Raw genomic sequence first — 8,603 nt, 5'->3', positions numbered from 1 at the left:
TCCTCAGCCCTCATCCATCCTCCAGGGCCTGAGGAGCTGCTTCAGCTGCCTGAAGTGGTCCTGGCGCTCGCCCCCAGCTGGGGACAAGAGCCCTGTGTGGCAGCTGGGCCAAGAACAGCACACGGCACTTTCCCCGGGCTGAGGAGAGATCGTGCCACGTCTTCATGGCAAACCTTTCGCTCCAGTTGAACCTTGGGTGGTGCAGACACATCTCAGCGTCCGCAGGCAGCAGCTTCCTGTGACTCAGGGGATCGGGAGAAGGTCCCTGCCCCTGTCCCCTCCCGCTGACTCACTCAGGCTGGCACCTGACTCAGGTGCTGGGGCGACTCCTTCCCCTGATGCCAGCATCGACCCTGCCTTGCAGGGAAGCCTGCAGCTCCTGGAATCTCCAGGTTCTTCTTCCACAGCTTCAAACAAAAGCCTTTTGCAGGAGCTTTGGAGTGTCTGTGTGCCCGCTCCTTTCCTGCCCAGGAGCAACCCACTCACCCCCCATTGTGTGGCACAGCAGGGACCGAGAGGATGTCACATCTGCTGGGTGACAGCCGAACCAACTCCAGGACTGGCTACAGCAGGGGACGTGAGGATTGGAAGGTGGCAACTGTGACACCAGAATTGCTTCCTGGGAGGGAGCCAGGGAGTCCCAGGCTGATAAATGACACATCTGTTCTCTGCAAATGAACAAAAATTGGCATACGGAGGAGGAAACTGGCATCGTTAGGGAACAGATGGATAAATATGACATATTGGGGAAGAGTCGATACAGCTCTCTTGCAGTGAATTTCTCTTTTCCATAGCTAGTGCTTTCTTGGAAAAAGCCTGCAGGCCCCTGAGGTGATCCAGCAGAAGTCCCTGCATTTCCAAATGCAGATCTTTTGACAAGATGAGGTCAACGGCAAAATCTGCAGTAATATTGAATTATTCTGGAAATTGTGGATGCATGCTAAGCCTTGCAGGAGGACTTTGAGAGGCTTAGGAAGTTGACAATAAAATGAGACAAAAGCCAGTGTTAGGGAAGTGACACACATGGGGAAACCAAGCCCAGGCTCTTGTCCAAAGTGATGGGTTCTGAGACTGGGAGCTCTGACAGTCTGTGAAACTGTCCCCTCAGCACTCAGCAGAAGTCAAAACCTCAAAGACTCTCTGTCAAGCTGATAGGAAAGGTCAGGAAAAAGGAGAGATGAAATCAGAGCTATCACTATTCCCTAGCCAGTCCCAGTCTATGTGCATTTTTGGTCCCCCTATTCCAAGGATACAGCAGAGCTGGAAAATGTGCACAGAAGGGCAACAGGAGGATGCAAGGGCTCTGCACATGGGGTCCTTGAAGGACCAGAGCTCTTTGGCACAGGAAAGAGAGCTGGGATCACAGAGTACAGATCTGCACAGTGGGGGGAGGTGGGAGAGGCTGAAATAACAGTGATAAGACAAGGAGGAGACTCAGCACACAGTAGCCCTCCCTGCCAGGGGCTGCTGCAGATGCTACGTGGTTTAGGAACAAGACCACAAAAATCCACAGAAAAAATCCATAAATACATATTAAATACAAAGACTAGCACAAAGGAGACTTGTGAGTTTTTAGAGGCAGGGATTGTGTCCGGGGGAAGTTCTGCTACACATTAGCACCAGGAGACCATAAAGCCTAGGCAGGATATGCACAAAGATTTCTGCTGGCACTTTTTGCAGCTCTCCAGCCTTTCTGTAAAAAACCAAAATTGTTATACAGTTGATAGCATAACTGAGGCAATGCTAATTGACCAAAAGAGGAGATGACAACTTGCTAAAAGATGTCTGCCAGCTTGGAGCCAGATCCATGGGCCATCACCTCAGCCACGCCGAGCCTGGTCCCTGCCTCTGCACATCAGGATTCCGAGTGTCACAACTGCTCTGTATGTGGTCCATCAGCTCATTAACACTTTGACGAGGTGTGGAGAGCCTGGGAACTTCATTTCCACAGGTTCAGGTGCAGCATCCTGGGGACAGGCCAGTGAGAGAGCTGGGTGACAAGAGAGGAGAGAAAAATGACTGCAGGACTGACACCCAGAGGGTGAGAAACACTTCTTTCACTGACAAATGCAAGGTTTGAGGGAAATTTCCAAACGCAGCTGTTATGTAAACTCTTTGATGTGTGGGGTTTTTATGGGTTGTTTTTTTTTTGGGGGTGGTTTTTTTTTGGGGGTTTTTTTTTTTTTTTGCAAAATCAGTTTGTGTGGGCTCAAGTCCCAGTGAGCTGAATTCTCCCCACTCAGCTCCCATGGGGACGGGGGAACCAAGACACAGGAGCTTTTCTGTAACAAAACCAGGATCATGACAGGAAAACCTCATGACAGATGCTGGCTTGGTGGCAACAGCTCTATTATATAATGCAAATTGCATGGCTTCATCCAGCCACCCACTTCCACACTCTGACAGCCAGGTGGATGCTCTTGGGGCTTCAACCATAGCACAGATTCAGTCCCTTTATTGCCCGCCCTCCATTTTTGGGTTTTATTTGGTCCTACCAAAGGGTTTGATCCTGCAAGAACAAAACAGCATCCAGCTGGGATAAAATGCCTGAATCCCCGTTCTGAATGAATGAAGGAACTGGGACCAGCTGTGAGAGCATGGATCTGAACTCAATAGCAAGTGGGAAAGTGGAATTGATTGGAGCTGCCTGCCCTCATCGATCTGAGGCTGAGGAAACGAAGGAGCTGGAGCGTTTGCAGCTCAATCAGAGCAATGTGCTGGTGGGGGCCTGTGCTGTGGGGCTGGCAGGGGACCTGAGTGCCCCGGGAAGGGGTTAATGGTGGGTTTGATTAATCCAGCTTCAACAGCCATGCTCACACAGCTGGGTCCTTCTCCAGACAGCTTTTTGTTGCCTGTGGGCAACACCCACCCTGGAATCCCCTTATATCTCTTAATAGGGCTGTCATCAGCTGTCAGGAAGATGGGCTCAGTGCACAGGAGCAAAACAGTGGCCATTGCTCCCACAGAGAGGGGATCAATTGCAATTGCCACCAGCCCAATTTCTCTGAAAAGGCTGAAAGGCAGAAAATGAAGGTGAATTCAGAGATGAGTGCAAGAAGTGGAGAGGTGAGGGCTGGCAGGCTGCCTGGCAGCTGATGGTGGCCTGTTTTCTGCCCATTCAGCAGCACAAACCTGGGTTAAGAGGTGGCTGTGTGGAGGCCATAAATCCTGCAGCAGGAGGAGGCTCCTGCTATGCACAGACAAAGGCAGAGTGAGAGCTGGGGCTGGCAGCTGGAATCAGGCAGGGCACACACAGGCATGTGGCAGCATTTATTTAGGGCTGCAGGATGGATGGTTCTCCCCTGGGACACTTTCCTCACATTCCATCTTCAGCTGGATGCTGGACACACAAGGAAAGAGCTCAAGAGGTTGCTCTGGGCTGTGCTCCCTGGGTTTTGGACAGGACAGCTTTGATAAATCCCTGTTCCAATAATTTTCTTTGATTTCTGAGTGTTGGAGCCAGGCAAGGCAGGGACAACTTCCACTGTCCCAGGCTGCTCCAAGACCTGTCCAGCCTGGCCTGGAACACTTCCTGGGATGGGGCAGCCACAGCTTCTCTTGGCAACCTGTGCAGGGATCTCAACACCCTCTCAGCCAAGAATTCCTTCCAGTATCCCATCTAACCCTGCCCTCTGGCAGTGGGAAGCCATTCCCCCTTGTCTTGTTACTGCAGGCCCTTGTCCCCAGTCCCTCTCCAGCTCTCCTGGAGCCCCTTTAGGCACTGGAAGGGGCTCGGAGTTCTCCTTGGAGCCTTCTCTTCCCCCCAGTTCTCCCAGCTTGGCTCCAGAGCAGAGAGGCTCCAGCCCTCAGCCCGCCTTTGTGGCCCTAGAAGAGGATGGTGGGGACAGGATGAAGTCAGGTTATTGGCAATTGTCTCCCAGTTCAGGTGTTTTGTTCTTCACTCCTAAAATCTCCACAAACCTTCACCTTCAAACTGTCCCAGTCCCAGAAGCTTTCCTTGCTCTTGCTCCAGCGTCCAGCTCTGCCCCAGCAGTGCCTATGAGGATGGGAATATGGGATGCTGGGCATGATGGTAGAGTTGCTCTGATTTCCTTAGGAAAGGAAGGTGGGATTTCAACAGCAGAGCAATTTCCAAGTTGGGTTAATGGCCTCTGAATAGCCAGAGAGGAGAGCACTGGCCAGCACCACTGCTTTTTCATCTCCAGTAAAACACAGAGCACCTCCTCACAGCGCTGGCATCCATCCTGCCTCCCCAGCACCAGCACTGCTCCTGTGGCTGCTTGAGCAATCTGCAAGAAAAAGAGGATGTGGTGGGGATTCCTCTGCTTCCATCTGCCTTCCTGAGACTGGGAAAGGAGACCAGGGGCTGCCCCAGCGAGGGAACAGCCGAAGAGGCTGCTTGAGGGGCAGAGCAGGTGAGACAGCCGTGCAGTGATGAATTGTGCTTGTCCCTCTGCCAGCTGCAAGATTTATATTTGTGCCACAGAGTGGCAACGTCTGGGCACAGCAGCACTCTCTGTCTGCCTGCACTGGTGTTTTGACATTCCAGGCACTTTTAAAATCCCACTGAAAGCAACCCACAGGCATCAGAGGGCTCAGAGAAAAGACACTGAGGGACAGAGCAGGGTGGGAAGAGCAGAGGAGCCTGCCTGGAGCAGCCATCCTGCCCGGAGTAACCTAAAGCATCCTGAAGGGATCAGGTTACTCAGCAGACAGATGGGGCTCTCAATGCCCACACAAAATCATCTTTCCCTTCATCCTGGCAGGTCCAAACCATCTGGACTAAAAAGCACGAGGCAAAGGGTGGTTGTGGCCCAGATAACCAGGCAAGGTTTCCTTAGGAGTGCTCTCATCCCTGTTCTGTTGGGGAGGGCAGCCTACAGCAGAAAGTTGCTGGGACAGGCCACCACTGCCAGCGATGGGTGGCAGCAGTTTCTTACCTCCTCCTTCTCATCCACACCCGGTACCTTATCTCTGGGTCCTTTCCACCTCCCTGCTTACTTCCATGTTTGGCTGACTCTCCTGTATGGCTGCAGTGTTATCTCAACCATGCCCGTTCCAGCAGCTGAGGTCATTGTAATTCTGTCAGCTTCCACATTCTGGAAAGAAACATCTGCCAAGAAGCCAAACCACAGGCCCCACTGTCTCCTCCATGCCACACTGTGCCCTGTGTGAGCAGTGCCCAGCACCACCCACCCACCCAAACATGGGCCCTGCATCCTGCCAGGCCAGGAGTTGGGATAAAGGCCGTGGTGACACCAGCCTCAGGGGTCCCACTGTGCCTGCTCCTGCAAATCCCCAAGGAGGAATCTCCTGGTCATCTTGGGTGCCACTGTAGGCCCTGCCAGCCATGGACAGCATGTCCTGCCAGAGCATGCCCACTGTCTCCTGTGGGTCCCACACTGTCCAGATAAACATGGAGCTGGGCTTATTCCTTCCCCAGGGACACGGCCCAGCTCATGGCATTGTGCCACTGTGGAAGAAGACAAAAGAGACCAGGCACAGGGCAGCACAGGGACTTTTTCCCTTCACAAGCTCATGAGCTGGGATTCAGAGATTGCAGTGATCCCACCTCTACAGCTCAGCTACTCCTGTCCTGCAGGTGTCTGTTGGTTGGATTTTTATCCTTGGTGCAGTTAAGGGGATGATGATGTCAAACTCCTTGGGCATGGGAGGAGAACCACGTATCTCCTTCAAGTGTGGCTGCACCTACTTTGTTCCAGCATAAGGACACAGATGGTGACAGGGTTGGACACTCAGGAGCAAAACCAGTATCCCTGCAGCCCCATTAAAACATGGACTGGGATCTCGGCACATGCTCAAGAGAGGGAGAAAGCTGGGACTGGAGCAGGACAGTAGCATGTGGACACTCAGGTCATTCAGATACCCCTTCAGCATCTCCTGGTCAGCCAGTTTGACATGGGAGAGCATCTCCCACTCCAAAGGATCCCATCATTGCTGAGCGACCAGCGGTGCACACCAGCAAACTGCTGAGGACAGGATGAGGTGGGCATAGACAAAGGGAGGACACAAGAAAACCACTCTGTCTTCCTCCACCACTCTGAGATCTTTTGGGCTGGTCATGAGCAAGATGAGCTCAGAGTGGCAGGAGCAATTACTTCACAGAGTAATCAAGGCACACAGGGTATTTCCTTGGTTTGCCCCAAGCCACAGGAAGACTGTTCTAGATTTAGGATTTTCCAGCTGCAGCAGATACACCAGGATGGATGGGGTGTACGGACATGGCCAGCATGGTTGTAGGTGTCCCCTGCCACTCCCTGTACCCCCTCCCATGGGAGGTGCATATGTATGACAAGCGATGAGCTCATCCCAAATGAAGGAGATGATGTTGCTATGACCAGCTCCAGCTACTCAGAAAGAACGAGTCATGCTGCAATCACTCTAAAATATTTGATGTGAAGAAATCTCTTTGGTCCCAGGTGTTTGGAATTCTTTGCATATCTGTGAAAATGAAAGAACCTTTAATACTGGGAGCAGGAAAGCAGCAGCAGTGGTGAGAGGAGAGCCATTAGGAATTGATATGTGCTTGTGCAGGAGAAACCAGGAGTCTGGCACAGAGTGATACCTGCTGCTGTTTCTGGGGCATAAAATCCTTAGTCCCTCTCTTCTCTGATCACTCTGTGCCCAATCGTTCATTAATCCTGTGGTTGGGGGAAACTTTACTGTCTGAGAAATACGCAGGGGAGCAAGAGGCGAGATTACAGCTCGGGGAACAGGGTTGCCCGAGGATACAGGGGGCTGGGATGAGGGGAAGGGTCCGGATCAGGGCCAGAGCAGGGAGCTGGGCCGAGGGCAGAGGAAAAAGGAGAGGAGGTGAGCGCCGCAGCTGGGGTCAGACACAGAGTGAAATTCGGGGCTGGGGCCAGGGAGTGGGTGAGGGCCGTGAGAGCGCCGGGGCCACGGCCCGGCCTGGGATGACCGGGCGGGCGGAGGGCGAGGTGCGAGCCCGGGGCCCATCGCCACCGCCCCGGCCGCGCAGGGAACGCGGGGCGGGCTCCGGTGCGGAGCCCCGGGAATGCCGCGGGAGCGCTGCGGGAGCGCCCAGAGCGGCCCCGCGTGTTGTGACACTCACAATTCACCCGGGCCAGCCCCGCGTGCTGTGACACTCACAATTCACCCATACCCAGCCCCGCCCCGCCGCACGTCACCGCCCGCAGCACAAGAGGCGCGGCGCGGCGCGGGCCGCCCAGAGCCCCGGTAGCGCGCCGTGATCGTATAGTGGTTAGTACTCTGCGTTGTGGCCGCAGCAACCTCGGTTCGAATCCGAGTCACGGCATCGCCCGGCGGTACCACGGCACACGGGCTCCGCTTTTTGCGGTTTCCCCCTCAAGCACCGCACGCTCTGGTTTTTGGGCACGTCGCGCCGATATTTCATTTTTGTTTCTTTTTTTTGTATCGGCTGCCGGCGGGGCTGAGGGGGCAGGCCGAGCTGGGCTCGCCCGGCGCGGGGAGTCTGCGGGCATGGGGAGAGAAGGAGCGGAGGGACAGAAAACAAGAAAACAACATAAGATGAAAAAAATAACATAAAAGTAGAAGTAATAAATAAAATAATAAAATTAAATTTAAAAATAGACCGAAATAGAGGAGGGGAGGGGAGGGGAGGGGAGGGGAGGGGAGGGGAGGGGAGGGGAGAGGAGAGGAGAGGAGAGGAGAGGAGAGGAGAGGAGAGGAGAGGAGAGGAGAGGAGAGGAGAGGAGAGGAGAGGAGAGGAGAGGAGAGGAGAGGAGAGGAGAGGAGAGGAGAGGAGAGGAGAGGAGAGGAGAGGAGAGGAGAGGAGAGGAGAGGAGAGGAGAGGAGAGGAGAGGAGAGGAGAGGAGAGGAGAGGAGAGGAGAGGAGAGGAGAGGAGAGGAGAGGAGAGGAGAGGAGAGGAGAGGAGAGGAGAGGAGAGGAGAGGAGAGGAGAGGAGAGGAGAGGAGAGGAGAGGAGAGGAGAGGAGAGGATGGGGTACAAACTAAGAGTAAAATTGAAATAAAAATAGAACTTAAAAATTAAGTTAAAATAAAAAATATATTAAATATATAATAAAATTATACCAATAGAGTAAGTAAAATAAAAGTACATATAATAAAATAACTACATAATTAAATTTAAAATAGGATAAAACAATATATTAAAAATATTAGACAAAATGTTAAATATATATTAAAAAATGTTAAACTATATATTAAAAATATATTATAAAATAGTATTTAAATTAAATATTAAAGTAAAGTATAATAGAAAAAACTAGGAAAAATAACATTTGATGACATAAAGGTAAATAAATAAATCAAAATTTAAAATATAATATAATAAAGAAAATTAAAGAAAATATTATTAAGTATAAGAATAGAAGAAAAACTTTAAAACTAAAATGAAAATTAAGTTACATTACATAGATAAAAAGAAATGGAATTAAATAAAAATAAATCAAGTAAATAAAAAAATTAAACTAAAAAGAATATCATTACATTCAAAATAGGGCAAAAAGCGGAGCCCGTGTGCCGTGGTACCGCCGGGCGATGCCGTGACTCGGATTCGAACCGAGGTTGCTGCGGCCACAACGCAGAGTACTAACCACTATACGATCACGGCGCGCTACCGGGGCTCTGGGCGGCCGGTGCCGCGCCGCGCCTCTTGT

At 51.7% G+C, this 8,603-nt stretch overlaps 2 non-coding genes across 2 annotated transcripts; one reads left to right on the top strand and one right to left on the bottom strand.

Annotated features, from left to right (window-relative positions):
• The first annotated feature begins 7,186 nt into the window (after nt 1-7,186).
• On the top strand, nt 7,187-7,258 carry TRNAH-GUG (transfer RNA histidin (anticodon GUG)). The gene has a single exon. It is a non-coding gene; the product is annotated as a tRNA-His (tRNA).
• Nucleotides 7,259-8,485: 1,227 nt separating this feature from the next.
• Nucleotides 8,486-8,557, bottom strand: TRNAH-GUG (transfer RNA histidin (anticodon GUG)). The gene has a single exon. It is a non-coding gene; the product is annotated as a tRNA-His (tRNA).
• Nucleotides 8,558-8,603: the final 46 nt, after the last annotated feature.

Source organism: Taeniopygia guttata, chromosome 10 (assembly GCF_048771995.1).
Source record: "Taeniopygia guttata chromosome 10, bTaeGut7.mat, whole genome shotgun sequence".
Taxonomy (NCBI): domain Eukaryota; kingdom Metazoa; phylum Chordata; class Aves; order Passeriformes; family Estrildidae; genus Taeniopygia; species Taeniopygia guttata.
The sequence above is the reverse complement of the archived record's forward strand: the minus strand, read 5'-3'. Positions and strand labels throughout refer to the sequence as shown.